Source organism: Myxocyprinus asiaticus, chromosome 41 (assembly GCF_019703515.2).
Source record: "Myxocyprinus asiaticus isolate MX2 ecotype Aquarium Trade chromosome 41, UBuf_Myxa_2, whole genome shotgun sequence".
Taxonomy (NCBI): Eukaryota; Metazoa; Chordata; class Actinopteri; order Cypriniformes; family Catostomidae; genus Myxocyprinus; species Myxocyprinus asiaticus.
Genome location: NC_059384.1, coordinates 38,910,327 through 38,931,463, shown reverse-complemented (window position 1 = coordinate 38,931,463; position 21,137 = coordinate 38,910,327). Strand labels below are relative to the sequence as shown.

Below are 21,137 nucleotides of genomic sequence, written 5' to 3'. Positions count from 1 at the left end.
TGAACTAACGCTTTATTATTGCTTATATTTTAAATTAACCATGGTTTTACTTTAGTAAAATTGTAGTAAACATGACTTTAGTAACCATGGTTAAACAATGGCTTCTGTGTTAAATCATGGTTTAATTTGCATAACGGTTCAATGTTTTTTTTTTTTTCTTTTTTTTCAGAAGTAACAATAGTTTAATTATGGTAGTACATCAGAGGAACCACAAAATTCAAATTTTATTACCATACTTTTTATTGTCCTGTTTTATTACAATGGTATCACGGTTAAAATATTGTTACTACTAAAACCATGGTAAGTTTTGTGGTTATGGTTTTACTACTAATACCATTGTTCAACTATGGTTACTGTACTAAAACCACGTTTTGTTTTTTTGAGTGGAAATGCAAAACTATTGCACTCTCTGTAAAACTATTAAACTCTCAGTTCTCTTAAGGGGCCAAACCTGTATGTTATAAACACAAAAGAAGATATTGCAATATTGAATTGCAGTCAACCACTCACTTTTATAGAAAAAAAAAAAAAGAAAGATGCAATGTCTGAAAGACTTGAAACCCTATTGTTTTTGTTGTTAGGATTTTTAGGGGTTCAAGCCTGAAGGGCTAGAAACCCTATTGTTTTGGTTAGGATTTTTAGGGGTTCAAGCCCGAAGGGCTAGAAACCCTATTGTTTTTGTAAGGATTTTTATTATTATTATTAGGGGTTCAACCACGAAGTGCTAGAAACCCTATTGTTTTTGCTTAGAATTTTTTAGGGGTTCAAGCCTGAAAGGCTAGAAACTCTATTGTTTTTGTTGTTAGGATTTTTAGGGGTTCAAGCCCGAAGGGCTAGAAACCATATTGTTTTTGCTTGTATTTGCTTTTATTATTATTATTATTATTATTCTGTTGCAAAACTGATTGTGCAAACCAAACAGTAAGTCCTAGAGACCTGAAACTTTCAGGGATTTTTTAAATTTTTTTTATTTAATGAACATTTTTTATTAATTCTTACAATAATAAAGAAAAGCAAAAACATATATAAATACAATCAACATTTAAACCCCACAACCACCCCTCCCAATCCTGAACCCCACTCTGATCCCCAGCAAACATCCCTGTGGTCGCACATGAGTATATACACACACACAAAAAAATAAAGAAACACACACACACACACACAATATATATATATATATATATATATATATATATATATATATATATATATATATATATATATATATATACATATACATTTGTGCTCAAAAGTGTGCATACCCTGGCAGAAATTGTGAAATTTTGGCATTGATTTTGAAAATATGACTGATCATGCAACAAAACTGTCTTTTATTTAAGGATAGTGATCATATGAAGCCATTTATTATCACAAAGTTGTTTGGCTCCTTTTTAAATTATAATGATAACAGAAATCACCCAAATGGCCCTGATCAAAAGTTTACATACCCTTGAATGTTTGGGCTTGTTACAGACACACAAGGTGACACACAAAGGTTTAAATGGCAATTAAAGGTTAATTTCCCACACCTGTGGCTTTTTACATTGCAATTAGTGTCTGTGTATAAATAGTCAATGAGTTTGTTAGCTCTCACGTGGATGCACTGAGCAGACTAGATACTGAGCCATGGGGAGCAGAAAAGAACTGTCAAAAGACCTGCATAATAAGGTAATGGAACTTTATAAAGATCTTTTTATATCCTTAATATAAAAAGATATCAAAGCCTTGAAAATGCCAGTCAGTACTGTTTAATCACTTATTAAGAAGTGGAAAAATCTCTTGATACCAAGCCAAGGTCAGGTAGACCAAGAAAGATTTCAGCCACAACTGCCAGAAGAATTGTTCGGGATACAAATAAAAACCCACAGGTAACCTCAGGAGAAATGCAGGCTGCTCTGGAAAAAGACGGTGTGGTTATTTCAAGGAGCACAATATGACGATACTTGAACAAAAATGAGCTGCATGGTCAAGATGCCAGAAAGAAGCCTTTACTTCGCCAATGCCACAAAAAAGCCTGGTTACAATATGCCCGAAAACACCTTGACGCGCCTCACAGCTTCTGGCACACTGTAATTTGGAATGACAAGACCAAAATAGAGCTTTATGGTCAAACCATAAGCGCTATGTTTGGAGAGGGGTCAACAAGACCTATAGTGAAAAGAATACCATCCCCACTGTGAAGCATGGTGGTGGCTCACTGATGTTTTGGGGGGTGTGAGCTCTAAAGGCTCGGGGAATCTTGTGAAAATTGATGGCAAGATGAATGCAGCATGTTATCAGAAAATACTGGCAGACAATTTGCATTCTTCTGCACGAAAGCTGCGCATGAGACGCTCTTGGACTTTCCAGCACGACAATGACCCTAAGCACAAGGCCAAGTTGACTCTCCAGTGGTTACAGCAGAAAAAGGTGAAGGTTCTGGAGTGGCCATCACAGTCTCCTGACCTTAATATCATCGAGCCACTCTGGGGAGATCTCAAACGTGCGGTTCATGCAAGATGACCAAAAACTTTGCATGACCTGTAAGGCATTTTGCCAAGACGAATGGGCAGCTATACCACCTGCAAGAATTTGGGGCATCATAGACAGCTATTACGAAAGACTGCACGCTGTCATTGATGCTAAAGGGGACAATACACAGTATTAAGAACTAAGGGTATGCAGACTTTTGAACGGGTCATTTCATTTTTTTATTTTTTTTATTTTTTGCCATGTTTTGTTTTATGATTGCGCAATTCTGTTATAACCTACAGTTGAATATGAATCCCATAAGAAATAAAATAAATGTGTTTTGCCTGCTCACTCATGTTTTCTTTAAAAATGGTACATATATTACCAATTCTCCAAGGGTATGCAAACTTTTGAGCACAACTGTATATATATATATATATATATAATCATACACATTTAAAAACTATACTACTCTCTCTACCACCCCACCACGAGAGCCCTAAAAAACTCCAAATAGTTGCCCCATTTCAACAAACAAATCCAAGTTACCCCGTCTTCCAAATGACACCTCCTCAAAAGTCGCCACCCTCCCCATCTCCGTGCACCACTCTCTAAATGGGGACACTCCAGCCGACCTCTAGCCCCTCAAAATAATCTGCCTGCTGATCATCACACTGGTCAGAACCCAATTCTCTATGTTTCTATTACCCACATCGATGACTGCCCCATCGTCCAAAACACAGAGTCTGGGGCAAAATGTAACCTGAGTGCCCACCACATCACATACAAAACTCTGAACCTTCAACCAGAATTCCTGGATCTCAATACACCACCAAAAAACACGGGCCATGTCTCCATCCTCCGACTGGCATCGCCAGCAGGTGGGTGTGTCTTTAAGACCAAGCCTATACAATCTAGAGGGGGTCCAATAAAATCTATGTAAAATCTTGAATTGCATAAGGTGCACCCTTGCATCTCTAGATGCAGACTTGATGTTTTTTAGAATCCTAGCCAACACTCCCTCCTCCAATACCAAGTTGAAATCTTTCTCCCATAATCTCTTGATAGAAGTTACTGCTCCATCCCCCAGACTCTGAATTAGCAGGGAGTAATATACTGATGCCTCATGACCTTTTCCAGAAGCAGTAATCAACATTCCCAGAGTATCTGCTGCTTTAGGGGGGTGTATGCTACTCCCAAAAATAGGACAGAGCAGGTGGCGCAGTTGTAAATACCTATAAAACTGAGATCTATGAATCCCAAAATGTTGAATCAAATCTTCAAAAGATCTCAACACTCCACTCTCATATAGGTCAAGCATATTAACCTCCCTTACAATCCACTCTGACCAGCAGAAAAGGGACTTATTAATACGTAATTTTGGGTTCTGCCATATGCTCGAGGCATCATTTAAATAAATATCCAAATTAAACTCTCTGGACACTTTTGTCCATACTGAGTGCAAATGCGAGATAACGGGGTGTAACTTCTCTGATTAGTTTGATAGAAAGGCTGTGAAATAGGAGCAAGAGCTTCCTGTTCAATACAAAACCAGGGAGGGGCTCTCTCAGGTGGAAGAGACCAGTGAGCCAAATGTCTGAGACCGAATGCATAATATTAAAACAAAATCTTAGGTAGGCTTAGCCCACCTTTGTCTATCGGCCTATGTAACTTATTGAAATGTAATTTGGGACGTTTACCATTCCAAATAAAGGACTTCACTATGCTATCAAATTGCTTGAAATAAGAGAGGGGGACATCTACAGGGAGAGATTGTAGCAGGTAGTTAAATTTTGGAATACAATTCATTTTAATAACATTAACCTTCCAAATCATAGATGAATGTAATGAAGCCCACCTGCCCACATCACTCGAAAACCTTTTTACTAAGGGATCAAAATGAACTCTAACTAAATCAGACAAATTTGCTGGGAATAAAATGCCCAAATACTTGGGCATTTGGGCCACTGGAAGGCGCCCGGCTGAAAAGCCGTTACTGGGCAGTACGCTGTCAGAGCCAAAACTTCGGATATAGACCAATTGACTCTGTATCCTGAGAACTTAGAAAAGGAATTAATAATTCTGTGGAGGCAAGGCATAGATCTAGAATAGTCAGACACGAATAATAAAATATCATCTGCATAAAGCAAAAGCTTATGCGCCACACCTCCGGCCTCCACCCCTGAAAAATCATCCTCCTTTCTTATTGCAGCTGCTAATAGTTCCAGGGCAAGATAGAACAAAAATGGGGAAAGAGTGCAACCCTGCTGGGTGCCCCTATCCAGAGTAAAATAATCTTAAATTAATCAATTTGTTTGTACCGCTGTTAACGGGTGTCTATAAAGTAACTTAATCCACCCAATAAAAGTATTCCTGAACCTGTATATTTCCAAAATCTTAAAAAGATAATCCCATTCTACCATATCAAACACATTTTCAGCATCAAGTGAGATGGCAGCGACCAGAGTCTGATCATTCCCCATTGACCACATGACATTGATGAAATGCCTAATGTTATCAGAAGAGCTGCGGCCCTGAATAAACCCCACCTGATCTATATGTATAAGAGATGTCATAACTTTACTTAATCGGTTAGCCAAAATTTTTGACAATTTAATGTCTAGCGGTTATTTAATTATTAAAATATTAAAACAATTTAATTGGATGGTAACACACACTTGCTTGGATCTTTGTCCTTTTTAAGAATCAGACTGATCCAGGCTTGCATCATGGTTGCCAGAAGCTTTCCATTCTTTAATGATTCCGTATAAACTTCTATCAAAAGTGGAGCCAATTCTGTAGCATAAGATCTAAAAAACTCAGCGGCAAAGCCATCTGGCCTTGGAGACTTGCCTGTAGGCAAGGCCTTAATTACCTCGCCAAGCTCCTCCAAGTTTATCTCAGAATCACGAGAATTGTTTTGCTCAGCCGTCAGTTAAGAAGTTCTAATGGTTCCACAAAGTTTCCAATATCCTCATCAGTAGACAAAGACGTGGAACTATAGAGATCAAGATAGAATTCTTTAAAAGCATTATTAATATCGATGGCTGAGGTAAATATTTCACCACACGCAGATTTCACTGAGGGAATGGTAGAAAAAGACTCTCTGTTTTATATATCTAGCCAGAAGTTTTCCTGCCTTGTCCTACGAATCAAAGTATGACTGTCTTGCCCTGAATAGCCAAAACTCCACCTTCTGCGACAAAACAGTATTATATCTGTATTTCAATTGGGTCAATTCTCCAACATTCGGCGCTTCAGCTCTGCCTCGGCACTTTTAATATTCCCTTCCAACTCCACAAGTTCTCGTGCTTTGGATTTTTTGGTGAATGAGGCATACTGTAAGACCAAGATTTTTACACATCCTGTGAAGCGTCAGTGTTGTTGTAGGGGGCTTGGACACTTTTGCTTCACTGTGATCAAGGACTGAGTCCATCAAAATATTAAAGTCTCCTCCCAATATTATATAATGAGGGGTGCCAGCGGCTTACAACATCCCTTCAGGATCTATAAAAAAAGCCCTGATCATCAACGTTAGGTGAGTAAATATTAGTCAAAATAAGATTTTGCCCCTGAATTCTATTAAAACAATAATGACTCTCCACTCCGATGACTCCAGACAATCGATCTGTTTTTCGACATCCCCCACTCTTGTAACCACCTCAGAGAATTTCGTCTCCATGGCAGTGATCGATCGACGTATTACAGCAAGATTCTCCAAGCCAGCAACGACCTTCATCAGCATTGCCAACATGTTCAGCATCTCTCGCCGAATTTCCCTTATTTCCCTTGGCAACTGCCTAGCAACCAGATGGTGTTACCCTAGCAACCAATTAACAAAACACATATATCTGCACCAGAATATAGCAGAGACTTTTGGTTTCTTTTATTTGACTCATGGAAGCAAGGATCCTTTTGAGTATCACCTTGGTAACTGCCAAGCAACCAGATGGGGTTACCCTAACAAACAAGTAAAAAATAACATATCTCTGCACAAGAACATCATAGAGACTTCCGGTTTTGTTAATTTGACTTAGGGTAGCAAGGATTGTTTTGAGTATCACCTGATAATTGCCTAGAAACCAGATGGGGTTACCCTAGCAACCAATTAACAAATCACATATCTCTGCACCATAACATCGTACAGACTTCCGATTTCCTTTATTTGACTCAGGGTAGCAACTTGGTAATTGCCAAGCAACCAGATAGGGTTACCTTAGCAACCAAATAACAAAACATATATCTCTGCACCAGAATATCGTAGAAAATCGCATACCTCTACACTAGAACATTGTAGAGACTTCTCATTTCCTTTATTTGACCCAGGGTAGCAAAGGACATTTTAAGTATCACCTTAGTAACTGACTAGCAACCAGATGGGGTTACCCTAGCAACCAAGTAACAAATCACATATCTCTGCACCAGAACATCACAGAGACTTCTGGTTTTGTTAATTTTACTCAGGGTAGAAAGGAGCCTTTTGAGTATCACCTTGGTAACTGGCTAGCAACCAGATGTCGTTACCCTAGCAACAAAGTAACAAAACATATATCTCTGAACCAGAATATTGTAGAAACTTCCTGGTTGGGTCATTTACTCAGGCTATCAAGGAGCCTTTTGATTATCACATTGGAAACTGCCTAGCAAACAGATAGGGTTAACCTAGCAACCAAGTAACAAATCGCATATCTCTGCACCAGAACAACATAGATAATTCCATTTGCGTTCATTTGACTCAGGCTAGCAAGGAGCTTTATTTGTATCACCTTGGTAAAATGACTAGTAGCAAGATGGGGTTACCATAGCAACTAAGTAACAAATCACATATCTCTGCACCAGAATATCATAAAGAATTCCTGGTTGGGTCATTTACTCAGGCTAGCAAGGAGCCTTTTGAGTATCACCTTGGTATCTTCCTAGCAACCAGATGGGGTTAGCCTAGCAACCAAGTAACAAAACATATATCTTTGAACTAGAACATTGTAGAGATTTCCAGTTTTGTTCATTTGACTCAGGGTAGCAAGGAGCCTTTTCAGTATCACCTTGGTAACTGCCTAGCAACCAGATGGATTTAGCTTAGCAACCAAGTAACAAAACTTATATCTCTGCACTAGAACATTGTTGTGACTTCCGGTTTGTTCATTTGACTCAAGGTAGCAAGGAGCCTTTTCAGTATCACCTTGGTAGCTGCCTAGCAACCAAATGGGGTTACCCTAGCAACCAATTAAAAAAATCACATATCTCTGCACCAGAACATCATAGAGACTTCCTGTATTTTTATTTTAAATCAGAAGCATTTTGAATATCACCTTGGTAACTGCCTAGCAACCAGATGGTGTTACCCTAGCAACAAAGTAACAAAATATATATCTCTGCACTAGAACATCATAGAGATTTCCAATTTTGATAATTTGACTCAGGGTACCAAGGAGCCTTTTCAGTATCACCTTGGTAACTGCCTAGCAACCAGATAAGTTTGCCCTAGCAGTCACATAACAAATCGCATATCTCTACACTGGAACATCGTAGAGACTTCCGGTTTTGATCATTTGACTCAGGGTAGCAAGGAACCTTTTAAGTATCATCTTGGTAACTGACTAGCAACCAAATGGGGTTACCCTAGCAACCAAGTACCAAATCATATATCTCTGCACCAGAACATCATAGAGATTTCCTGTATCTTTATTTTGAATCAGGATATCAAGGAGCCTTTTGAGTATCACCTTGGTAACTGCCTAGCAACCAGATAAGTTTGCCCTAGCAGTCACATAACAAATCACATATCTCTACACTGGAACATCGTAGAGACTTCCGGTTTTGATCATTTGACTCAGGGTAGCAAGGAACCTTTTAAGTATCACCTTGATAACTGCCTGGCAACCAGATGGGGTTACCCTAGCAAACAATTAACAAAACATATATCTCTGCACCAGAATATTGTAGAGACTTCCTGGTTGGGTCATTTACTCAGGCTAGCAAGGCGCCTTTTGAGTAGCACCTTGGTAACTGCCTAGCAACCAGATGGGGTTACCCTAGCAGCCAAGTAAAAAATCACATGTCTCTGCACCAGCTTATTGTAGAGACTTATAGTTTTGTTCAGTTGACTCAGGGAAGCAAGGAGCCTTTTCAGTATCACCTTGGTAACTACCTAGCAACCAGATGAGTTTACCCTAGCAGCCAAGTAACAAATCACATGTCTCTGCACCAGCTTATTGTAGAGACTTACAGTTTTGTTCAGTTGACTCAGGGAAGCAAGGAGCCTTTTCAGTATCACCTTGGTAACTGCCTAGCAACCTGATGAGGTTGCCCTAGCAATCACGTAACAAATCACATATCTCTGCACCAGAACATAGCAGAGACCTCCGTTTCATTCATTTGATTCAGTGTAGCAAGGATCCTTTGTGTATCACCTTGTTAACTGTCTAGTAACCAGATGGGGTTACCCTAGCAACCAAATACCAAATCACATATCTCTGCACCAGAACATCATAGAGACTTCCTGTATCTTTATTTTGAATCAGGGTATCAAGGAGCCTTTTCAGTATCACCTTGGTAACTGCTTGCAACCAGATGAGGTTGCCCTAGAGATCACGTAACAAATCACATATCTCTGAACCAAAAAATCTTAGAGACTTCCGTTATATTTAATTTGACTCAGGCTAGCAAGGAGCCTTTTGAGTATCACCTTGGTAAGTTCCTAGCAACCAAATTGGGTTACCCTAGCAACCAAATAACAAATCACTCTGCACCAGAATGTCATAGAGAATTCCTGGTTGAATCATATACTCAGGCTAGCAAGGATCCTTTTCAGTGTCACCTTAGTAACTGCCTATCAAATCACATATCTCTGTACCTGAAAATAACAGAGACTTCTATTTATTTGTTATTTGACTCAGGTTAGCAAGGATCCTTTTGAGTATCACTTTGGTAACTGCTTAGCAACCAGAGAGGGTTACCCTAGCAACCAAGTAAAAAAAAATCACATATCTCTGCACCAGAACATAGTAGAGAGTTCCATTTTCATTCATTTGACTAAGGCTAGCAAGGAGCCTTTTGAGTATCACCTTGTTAACTGCCTAGCAACCAGATGGGGTTACCCTAGTAACCAATTAACAAATCACATATCTCTGCACCAGAACATCACAAAGACTTCCGATTTTGTTCATTTGACTCAAGGTAGCAAGGAGCCTTTTTAGTATCACCTTGTTAACTGCCTAGCAACAAAATGCGGTTACCCTAGCAACCAATTAACAAAATATATATCTCTGCACTAGAAATTCATAGATATATCAGTTTTGTTCATTTGACTCAGTGTAGCAAGGAGCCTTTTGAGTATCACCTTGATAATTGCCTAGTAACCAGATGGGGTTGCTCTAGCAATCATGTAACAAATCACATATCTATGATCCAGAAAATCTTTGAGACTTTCGTTTTCTTTAATTTGACTCAGGGTAGCAAGGAGCCTTTTGAGTATCATCTTGATAATTGCCTAGAAACCAGATAGGGTTACCCTAGCAATCAAGTAACAAAACATATATCTCTGCACTAGAACATCAAAGAGACTTCTGGTTCCGTTCATTTGACTCAGGGTAGCAAGAAGCCTTTTGAGTATCACCTTGATAATTGCCTAGCAACCAGATGGGGTTACCCAAGCAAACAAGTAACATATCACATTTCTTTGCATAAGAACATCATAGAGACTTCCAGTCTCGATCATTTGACTCAGGGTAGCAAGGAGCTTTTTGAGTATCACCTTGGTAGCTGACTAGGAACCAGATGGGGTTACCCTAGCAACCATGTAACCAATCACATATCTCTGCACCTTATTATCGTAGAGCTTTCCGGTTATGTTCAGATGACTCAGGGTAGCAAGGAGCCTTTTGAGTATCACCTTGGTAACTGCCTAGCAACAAGATGGGGTTAACCTAGCAACCAAGTAACAAAACATATATCTCTGCACCAGAACATTGCAGAGACTTCTGGTATCTTTCATTAGACTCATGGTAGCAAGGATCAATTTGAGTATCACCTTGGTAACTGCCAAGCAACCACATGGGGTTACCTGAGAAACCAAGTAACACATCACATATCTTTGCACCAGAACATCACAGAGACTTCCTGTTTTGTTCATTTGTCTCAGGGTAGCAAGGAGCCGTTTCAGTATCACATTGGTAACTGACTAGCAACAAGATGGAGTTACACTAGCAAACAAGTAACAAATCAAACATCTCTGCACTAGAATATCGTAAAGCTTTCCTGGTTGGGTTATTTACTCAGGCTAGCAAGGAAACTTTTGAGTATCACCTTGGTAACTGCCTAACAACCAGATGGGATTACCCTAGCAACCAAGTATAAAATCACATATCTCTGCACCATATTATTGTAGAGACTTCTGGTTTTGTTCAGTTGACTCAGGGTAGCAAGGAGCCTTTTGAGTATCACCTTGGTAACTGCCTAGCAACCAAATAGGGTTACCCGAGAAACCAAGTAACACATCACATATCTTTGCACCAGAACATCACAGAGACTTCCAGTTTCGTTCATTTGTCTCAGGGTAGCAAGGAGCCTTTTCAGTATCACCTTGGTAACTGCCTAGCAACAAAATGGGGTTAACCTTGCAACCAACTAACAAATCACATATCTCTGCAACAGAGTATTGTAGTGACTTCCTTGTTGGGTCATTTACTCATGCTAGCAAGGATACTTTTGAGTAATACCCTGGTAACTGCCTAGCAACCAAATGAGCTCATCCATGTCTTTCTGTCTGTCTGTCTATCTATAAAATTCCAGACAAGGCTTTTTCAAGCCAACCTAAAGTTTTTCCACAAACTTTTCAATCTAGTTTTTAATAATATTGTATGATTTTGTAGTACCTTTGTATTCAATTCCCATTGATAAATGATGTAAAAAAAAAAGAGTTCTGTTGCTTTGGATAAAAGAAAATGCTAAATTCATGTTTAGGCATCATGAACATGGATTGGAGTGGACATAAAATTCTAATAGCTAAGATCCGGACACAAGACGATGACTGTAAGTCTTTCAGGGCGTGGGACAAGGTGTGTAAAATCAGGACTGTCTCTGTTATTAGGACGTCTAGTCACCCTATCTCCATAAGTGCAATGTTAATTTCTGCAAGCCGTAGATTGAGTGTGCTGCTGACGTAATTGCCTCATCCTGGATGAACATTTAGTAACTATATTATTAAATGCCAAAAATAAACTTTTGCTAACTCATATTAACTCGTGGGGTTTTTATACAAAGTGACACAACTTTTTTATTACATTTATCAATAGGACGTTACACTACAATCACTATAATATCATATAATGTTATTAAAAATAATAATAATACATAATAGACCAACTCCCATTCAGCATATGGCCAAGTGATGCGATCTCTCACGCATCGTCCATTAGAGGCAACACCTCACAGCAACACCATGATGTGCCAAGCAGCAAGATTCTAATACACATATAGTACATAATACATAATAGTGGTGGTTCAGGACAATATTTAATGAAAACTGAGACAAATTTGAAGAGCAATCCCAACTCTAATTTTAGCTGATAGGATTAAGGCAGTAGGCTACAGAAGACGGGGCAAGTTGACCAATCAGATGAAAGGGACATTTCAGTGCTGCTCACATGTGTGTATCAAATATTCAAGGCGTAAACGAATTTTTTAAACACTGAAGGAAAATTTTTGTTCCCTGTCTGTCACTCACTCAATGTTGTGTCGATGTAGTGACACTAGGGTTTCGCTCTTGAGAGCCCCAATCACCACTCTCTGCCCCGGACATACGGGTATAAAAGGAGATGGCATGCACCACTCATTCAGACTTGTTCTTCGGAGCCGAGCACATATGTGTTCGTCCCGTCACCTTACCTTCTTCTGCTGGAATTTACGGCACATATCAGCGGTCACCCTCACACGATCGAGTGTTGTGCTTCCCCTGGGTGCTTCGGCAGCAGGTGTTAAGAAAGTATATTCCAATTTTCCAAAGCTTGCACAAACGATTGGCGTATTTAAAAAATTTGTTTTTATCTCTCCCCACTGGATAGCCATGAGATCTGTCTCGAGTGTTTGGGTCGCCAGCACGCCGAGGCAGCTTTTGTGGAGGGGTCATGTTCTCATTGCGAGAACATGCCCATGAGAACGTTGCGGTCATGGCTCTCTTCCTTCTTCATGAAGCAGAGAGCCACCCGACCCTCCTTCCCGACCCGGTCCATCCTGGGTTGAAAATCAGGCGGCTGCGTCGGCGAGCACTGCGGGATATCTGGATGTGAATATGGGTGTGTTCCCGCCAGCTCAGTCCCCGCGGACCTCCCAGCCCCCAGCACACTCGTTCTGCCTGATAGAGTTCACGAGCGAGGTAGGCAGTCCACCTCAGGGCGGATTTAATATCTCGTTCGGGACTCGCAACGAGGATGAGTTATTGGTTGCAGCATCAGAGGATGGGCTTCTGCTTTCAGAAGCGGACAAATCTTCTGAGCTCCCGCTCTCGGGCGGTAGACCTCAGGATGAGGCGAACGCTGAGTTGGCAGCCGCGAACATCAGGCTTGAGTGGAACCCTCTGCCCTGCCCTGAGCATTTGCTTCTAGATGATTGGTTTCTGGGCTCGGAGCGCGACTCACGGCCATGCCCCGCCCCAGTGCCTTTCATGCCGGAAGTGCATGAGGAGCTCACAAAGTCGTGGAAGGCACCTTTCTCTGCCTGTACACGCTTCGCCAGCTCGTCCACCCTTACTACCCTCGACGGCGAAGCGGCTAAGGGACATATCGAACTTCCCCATGTAGAACGCACCATTGCGGTGCATTTATGCCACCTGGTGGAACCGACCAAGGCTCCCTTCCAAGGCGTGTAAGTGTTCTTTGTCACTCGTGGCCGCCTCCGTCCTGGATGCCATGGCCATCCTGCAGGTCCACCAGGCCAATTCTCCAATGCACAGCCCCTCCAGCCTTCGCACCCATGATGGCCAGGCGCTGGTCAGTGAGCGGGATGTGAGTATCTCGTGTTCCCTTGTTTCCGTCGAAAGGGCCAGGGCGGGGTACACTCACGTCGCATGTCGCAACTCGCCCACCGCCTCCTCCTTTGGAGTCAGCAGACGTTGAAGTCTCTGCGAGCCACTCACGTCCCGGGCGTCCTCAACCATGCAGTGGATGTGCTCTCACGGCAGGTAACACTGTGTGGAGAGTTGAGGAATATCCATGGAGATGCGCAGTCGGGTCTGTGTTGTCCTTTCTACAGGAGGGACTGGAGAGACGGTTGTCTCCCTCTACCCTGAAGGTGTACGTGGCTGCTATTGCAGCATATCACTACACACTGGATGGGAGACCCTCTCGACAACATGACCTGATCACCAGGTTCCTCAAAGGCACGAGGAGATTGAATCCCCTAGACTGCGCCTGATTCCCTCATGGGATCTCTCTGTGGTCCTACATGCCTTACAGAGAGCCCCCTTTGAGCCCCTGGAGCAGGCCGAGCTCAGCACTTTGTCGCTGAAGACGGCCCTCCTGGTGGCGCTCACTTCTATCAAGAGGGTGGGGGACCTGCAGGCACTCTCTGTCACCCGCCAATGCCTGGAGTTCAGGCCGGCACACTCTAACGTGATCTTGAGACCCTAGCCCGGTTATGTGCCCAAAGTTCCCACCACTCCCTTCTGGGATCAGATGGTGAAACTCCAAGCAATCCCTTCAGAGGAGGAAGACCTTGTCATTGCTGTGTCCAGTTCATGCCCTGTGCATCTATCTAGACCGCACGCAGAGCTTTAGATGCTCGGAGCAGCTCTTTGTCTGCTTTGGAGGGCAGCAGAAGGGGAAAGCTGTCTCAAACAGAGGTTTTCCCATTGGATTGTGGATGCCATTTCTCTGGCTTACCAATCACAAGACCTGCCGTGCCCTTTGGGAGTCCGGGCGCACTCCACCAGAGGTGTTGCGTCCTCCTGGGCACTGGCGAGGGGCGCCTCTCTAGCAGACATATGCAGAGCAGCGGGTTGGGCTACACCCAATACCTCTGTGAGGTTTTACAACCTGCGCATAGAACCGGTTTCGACCCATGTGTTACGGGGTAACAACAGGTAGGCCAGGCGACCGGTCAGTTGTATCGCTTTCATTGCGTCTTTCCCCTTTTGAGGTGATAATGTGCACTATCTTGTCCGCTACCAGTTCCCCGTAACTGGTGAACACTGGATGCCTCTTTAATTCCTTAAGCACTATTCGGTGGCAAACTTGGCGGAGGAGTAACACCGCCAGGCCCAGTTCACGTGGTATGCCCCTTTTCAGGTGAGCCCGTGTACATGGGCTCAGTGCTCCATACATGGTGATTCCCCCCTCGGTAATGCCATATGATGCGTTTCCACTGTTCAGTTTCCCCTCAGGTGAACCCTGTATTTCCCCTCGTCAGAGCTCTGCTCTGCCTCGGCCACTGTTGCTGTGTACCCTCTCTGTAGATAGGGTCCTCCCCAGTGGCATCATTCCATATGTGAACTTCCCCATCTGTAAGTCCATGTGAGGTATTCTCCACATGTTAACCTTCCTCCGGTAGGATGTGGTCTCCATAGTGCTCTCCCTCCTGGAGAGGGAAGAGCACTTCCCCAGCGCTATTCTAGCAGGTGCTTGGCGGGAAATTGCTTAACACAAAAATCAGGAAAGGCCGCCGCCTGTAGCTTCCTCGGGTAAGTGCCTCCTCCCACCCTTATTGGGACCCGGGAGATGCCTTACCTACCTTGCTGGAAGGTCACGACGTAGTCAAGCGCTCGCTGCGAGGCACGCAGCAGCCTGGCCGTGTCCGCTCCTCCATATCTCATGACACGGTTCAGCACCTGCGGCATTTCGTATAGAAAACCCTAGTGTCATTACATCGACACAACGTCGAGTGAGTGACAGACAGGGAACATCTTGGTTACTGATGTAACCTCTGTTCCCTGATGGAGGGAACGAGACATTGTGTCCCTCCTGCCGTGGCGCTGAACCGACTGCTTACATGACCGGGACTCTCTCTCAGCTCCTCAGCACAACTCTGAATGAGTGGTGCACGCCATCTCCTTTTACACCCGTATGTCCGGGGCGGAGAGTGGCATGCAAATTCCACTCGCCAATTTTCATTGGCCTTTTCTGAATAAAGCAAAGGTGAACCCCTAGTGTCACTACATCGACACTGAATCGTTCCCATCAGGGAACAGAGGTTACATCAGTAACCAAGACGTTTTCCTTCAGTGTTTAAAAAATTAGTTTACGCCTTGAATATTTGATATGCACATGTGAGCGGCACTGAAACGCCCCTTTTATCTGATTGGTGAACCTGCCCCATTTTCTGCACTGCCTAAATCCTATCAACCAGAATTAGAGTTGGGATTGCTCTGAAAATTTGTCTCAATTTTCATTAAATATTGTCCCAAACAAGTTTATTTTTGACATTTAATAATATATTTACTAAATGTTCATCCAGGCTGATTTTACACGCCGTGTCCCATGTCCCGACAGACTTACAGTCCAAATCTTAGCTATTAGAACTTTATGTCCACTCCAACTCCAATCACAATAAAGTGATTTGATTTTGATTTGATTTGAACCCATGTTCATGATGCCTAAACATTAATTTAGCATTTGCTTTCATCCAAAGCAACAGAACTCTTTTATTATTACATTTATCAATGGGACACGAATACACAGGTGCTACAAAATCATACAATGTTATTAAAATACAATAATATATAATAGACCAACTCCCAGTCAGCATATGGCCAAATTAATGTTTAGGCATCATGGGCATGGGTTGGAGTGGACATAAAATTCTAATCACTAAGATTTGGACAGAACTATATGTCCATCGGGACATGGGACACGGCATGTAAAATCTGGACTGTCCCTGTTATTGGGACTTCTAGTCACCTTATCTCCATAAGTGCAATGTTAATATCTGCAAGCCGTAGATTGCTGATAGAGTGTGCTGCTGACGTAATTGCCTAAGCCTGGATGAATATTTAGTAAATATATTATTAAATGTCAAAAATAAGCTTGTGTTAACTTATATTAACTCTGGGGCTTTATACAAAGTGATGCAACTTTTTTAATTTCATTTATCAATGGGACACGCACTACAGTCACTACAAAATCATAAAATGTTATTAAAAATAAAAATGATATATAACAGACTAACTCCCATTCAGCATATGGCCAAGTGATGTGGCTTGCGATATCTCATGCATCAAACCTTGCAAAAACAACACCATGATGTGCCAAGCAGCAAGATTCTAATACATATGGCATGCATAGTTTACAGTTGGTGGTTCGGGACAATATTTAATGAAAACTGAGACAAATTTACAGAGCAATCTCAATTCTAATTCTGGCTGATAGGATTAAGGCAGTACAGAAGACAGGGCGGGTTCACCAATCAGATAAAAGGGGCGTTTCAGTGCCGCTCACATGTGTGTATCTAATATTCAAGCCGTAAATAAAGTTTTTAAACAATGAAAGAAAACGAAATAATGAAATAGTCAACAGAAAATGAGTTCTTATCTGTTTATTCTATTAATCAGTGTTAAAACCAATAAAGAAGAAACCACCTTGTTTGTTTTTCATTTTTGGGTTTAAAAAGTAAAAGAATATGGATGCAAAAGTACATGGACCAAAAAACAATTTTTCCTTGAATTGTGATTTTTCATTTAAAAAGAAACAGTCAAGTATCGAAAAAGCTTTTTTTTTATTTTATTTTTTTATTCGTTTTGTTTAAAAAATAAAAAAGCAAGAAATCAGCTAATTTCTCATGTTTATTACTGATGCCAAGAATGGCTTTAGAGAGAGGAAACGTGTTAACGCGACCCTCGTTCTGCTGGCCCGTGAGATGCCGAGCTGCTAGAAAAAGATGCCAACCACATGTTTCAGACCAGGAAGGGCGTGCGTGCGCCCATCCACCCCCTTGTCTACACTGCCTAACCTTTAGTGATCACAATGAAAATGAGTGATATCACAGTCCTCTTAGACACTTTATTTAGACCTTTTGTGTTCATTTTTATTTAAAATAAATGATTTTCCGATGGCGTGTACTGTCTTCGCTTACATAGATCGATAAGGGGAAAATACTGAAATTGGCAATAGGCTGACTCAAACCCAGATCACCCACACAACTAACCAGCTGTCTTTCTAATGTCACCACATCAGATCATAGGCTGAAGGAGGTCAAATTCACATACTTATCTCTCCATGTCTTTTCTTCAAAATATACACAATATTCCAAAAACAGATTCCATTGGACTATTGGCATGCATATGTCATGCATATTGGCAGACACACGTCTGTGTGCCCAGCGCTATTTCCACTTATTGCAAATAATTATATGGCTATACTGAACCAGTGCTAGGGGGGCCCCTGGTGGCAGCGGGGACCCTATGCAGCCGCATATGTCACTTATTAAGTAGGGCCGGCTTTGGGTCAGGTATGGAATTAAATTAATGCTGCTGATGGATAACGGGTCAGGTGTTCTGTTAAGTACTGCTGGTGCAGATTTACAAAACAGTACCCATGCAGGACTCTGCTTTAGTTATTTAGAATGTAATACACATACAATAAACTTGAATTTAGCTCGCCCATGTTTAACGTGCTCTGCCGCTGCATTACTGTTCTGAGAAAGTACACTTGCAGCTAACAATTGAATAGTGTATTGCCATTGCTGATTTAGCTCAATATATTGCTATAGCTTTTTATGATTTTTGTTCTGACTTCAGTTTTCCACTAACAACCTAGCTATTTTAGACAGACCTTTATTAGACGGTTTAGGGATGGACTCACTAACCATTAGTGATCAGTTTTCAAAGAATGAAACATGATTGCCCACTACGGATCATCTCTCTTCTGTACAGCCTAATGCCATGTGATGTCACGCAATCTCAAAGGTCTCATCTGTATTGTAAAGAGAAAATTCATTCGCCATCATATTTTACAATTTCAGCTGCTTTACAGTGAGCACAGAACAACCGAGCGAATGCACAAAGTTTAATAATTAACCAGTAGGCTATTAACTCACAAATGGAAGTCTAGTTAATTATACATAATGTATTGAAATGTGCACATTTTTGGTTATGTTTGGTAATTTGCATCTCAACATCTTTATAATAATCTATACCCTGCCTTTTATCGGAGGTACCACATCATAGCGAGTTATTGCTGCATTAAAGGAATAGTTCACCCAAAAATGAAAATATGCTGATAATTTACTCACGCTCAGGCCATCCAAGATGTATCTGAGTTTCTTTCTTCATCAAAACAGAATTTAAGACTTTTAGGATTTCATTTCAGGCCTCTTCCTCTAAACAATGCAAGTGAATGTACTCTATTTTTTGACGGTCCAAAATGCATATTTAGGGTGCATCAAAATAATCCAAACGACTCCATTCGACAAATAAAGTTCTTCTGAATGCAAACGATTGATTATTTTGAGAAACAAAACAAATGTTCACTTCCGTACATCTCTGTGACGTGCGCTCATGAGAGGGATGATGTAAGCTTGTTGTAACATAAACATATAAATACATAGACGCCTCATTGGCCGCTAGATCATACGTCAATGTCGTCGCCATATTGGACCAGGCAACCTGCCGTAACTCTCAAGCAGCTGTACTGGAGAAAAGATGCCTGACTCGTGTGCAGCTTGGGGCTGTACAAACTGTCGCACAATCCAAACCAGGTCTCGGGGAATTACCTCTCATAGGTAAGACTGAACAGTTGTTTCTGGTTGTATTTGATCATTATAACATTGTTGAAAGCTAACTAGTTGGCCACCAGAGTCAGACTATTAATAGTTAGCGATAATGCTAGTTAGCAATGAAAGCTGGGACTTATAAAGTTTACATGATTTCTTATAAAGTCTCAGCTTATATTATAGTTTATATTATAAACTAAAGTGCCCATAATCGAGATTTTCATCTATATTGCCGTTTTTCTCCAAACCGACTTTAGTGACAAGCTACTTGTTTCGGCTGAGAGTCTGACATATTGTGAATCTGACTGTAGTTAGTTGGCTAGCTAACTTTTCTCAAACTTTTTGAAGGTTTTCCAAAGAGAAACAGTTGAGGAGGCAGTGGGAAGTAGCTTTAAGTAGGGAAGATTTTTCTGCCAGTGAGTCCTCTTTGCTATGCAGTGAGCACTTCAAGCCGGAGGACTTTGACAGGACAAGTCAGACTGTCAGGATTAGAGATGGAGCTAAACCATCTGTCTTCAATTTCCCAACTCATCTTCAAAGAGAAGGTGTATCCATAGGCTATTATGATTTGATCGCTTGTCATTAAATCCTGGCTCGTTTATATATGATTTTTTTCCATTTTAGCCAGTGGCAACTGGGACAACACAAGCCTCAAGGAAGGCTGAAGAGAGCCTGTTAGTGGACTATTCTCTAAATTTCTAAGAGACTGTACCCCCTCTGCCTAATATTGTGAGTATTTTTACTAGTTAAGGCCTGAACAACTGTGAGCATCATGGCCCTAGTTATAGTCAAATCTCTCTCTCTCTCTCTCTCTCTCTCTCTCTCTCTCTCTCTCTGCCACTATTTTCAGACACATTCATGTATACACATGCAAACATTGAAACATGCTGGTGTTGAATATGCTTCCCTGACACACTCACAAACCTACGGTGATGGCAGTGGGATTGAGGAGTGATGAGATTAAAGGATTATTATATGTATGACTTTTGTTGTTTATCTGAACACAAATAAAGATTTTTAGAAGAAGTTTTCAGATGTGGAGTGACTTAGAATGGAAAGAGACAGCAACACTTTCAAGGTCCATAAATCACATTTAGGCAGGATAACAGTAATCCATATATATGGCTCCAGATGCTTCCATTTTATCGACTTACCCATCCGAAAACTTATTCTAAAAATCTTCATTTGTGTTCAGATCAACAATGAAAGTCATACACATCTGGGATGGAATGAAGATGAGTAAATGATGAGATAATTTACATTTTGGGGAGGAATAATCCTTTAAGAATGTGATCAGCTGATAATACATTGTACTATCTATGCACCAAACAGCTGAAACTGTGAGTGATGTTATATAAACATTACTCAAAACATTTTCAACCTTCTTTCTACTAGGACCACTCTTATGCATTGCCTGCATCTCCCACTGGTCTAAAGGCCAGACTCCGTGAAGCCTTGGTTAGGGTGGAGAGTCTGGAGCAAGAGTTGAGGAATGAGAAAGACTGAGAATGGAGGGCAAAGAACACAGTGCATGATCTTCTAGAGGATCTGAAGAGGAAGAACCTCATAAATGAAGAGGTGAAAGAGAGGCTCAATTTCTACTCTGGTAAAATAAAAATAAAACTTTTAACTTTATATCTTATGTTTACACTTTCCCATCTTTTTAGGCTTTCTAGTTATTATTGCAAGAGCATTTACTAGTTAGTCTGTGCTAACTGAATTTCAGATCTTCTGATAGACCTCCTGTCAAAACAGGGCCATGAGTACACAAAAGAGCAGAGGGAGTTTGCCCTCACTCTCCACTTACATGGTCCAAAAGCATATAACTATTTGAGAAAGTCTCTCATCTTGACCTCCCACATCCACATACATTACAGAGGTATTCTTCATGTCATTTCATTGCACTTTTACAAAATACTGGTTCTAATACATTAAATAACTACTTTTTCATTTTACAAAGGTGGATGAGTTCTATAGATCTATTG

At 41.2% G+C, this 21,137-nt stretch overlaps 1 long non-coding RNA gene across 1 annotated transcript; it reads left to right on the top strand.

Annotated features, from left to right (window-relative positions):
- The first annotated feature begins 19,047 nt into the window (after positions 1–19,047).
- On the top strand, positions 19,048–20,724 carry LOC127432192 (uncharacterized). The gene is made up of 3 exons (XR_007895712.1): positions 19,048–19,161; positions 19,777–19,881; positions 20,548–20,724. It is a non-coding gene; the product is annotated as an uncharacterized LOC127432192 (long non-coding RNA).
- Positions 20,725–21,137: the final 413 nt, after the last annotated feature.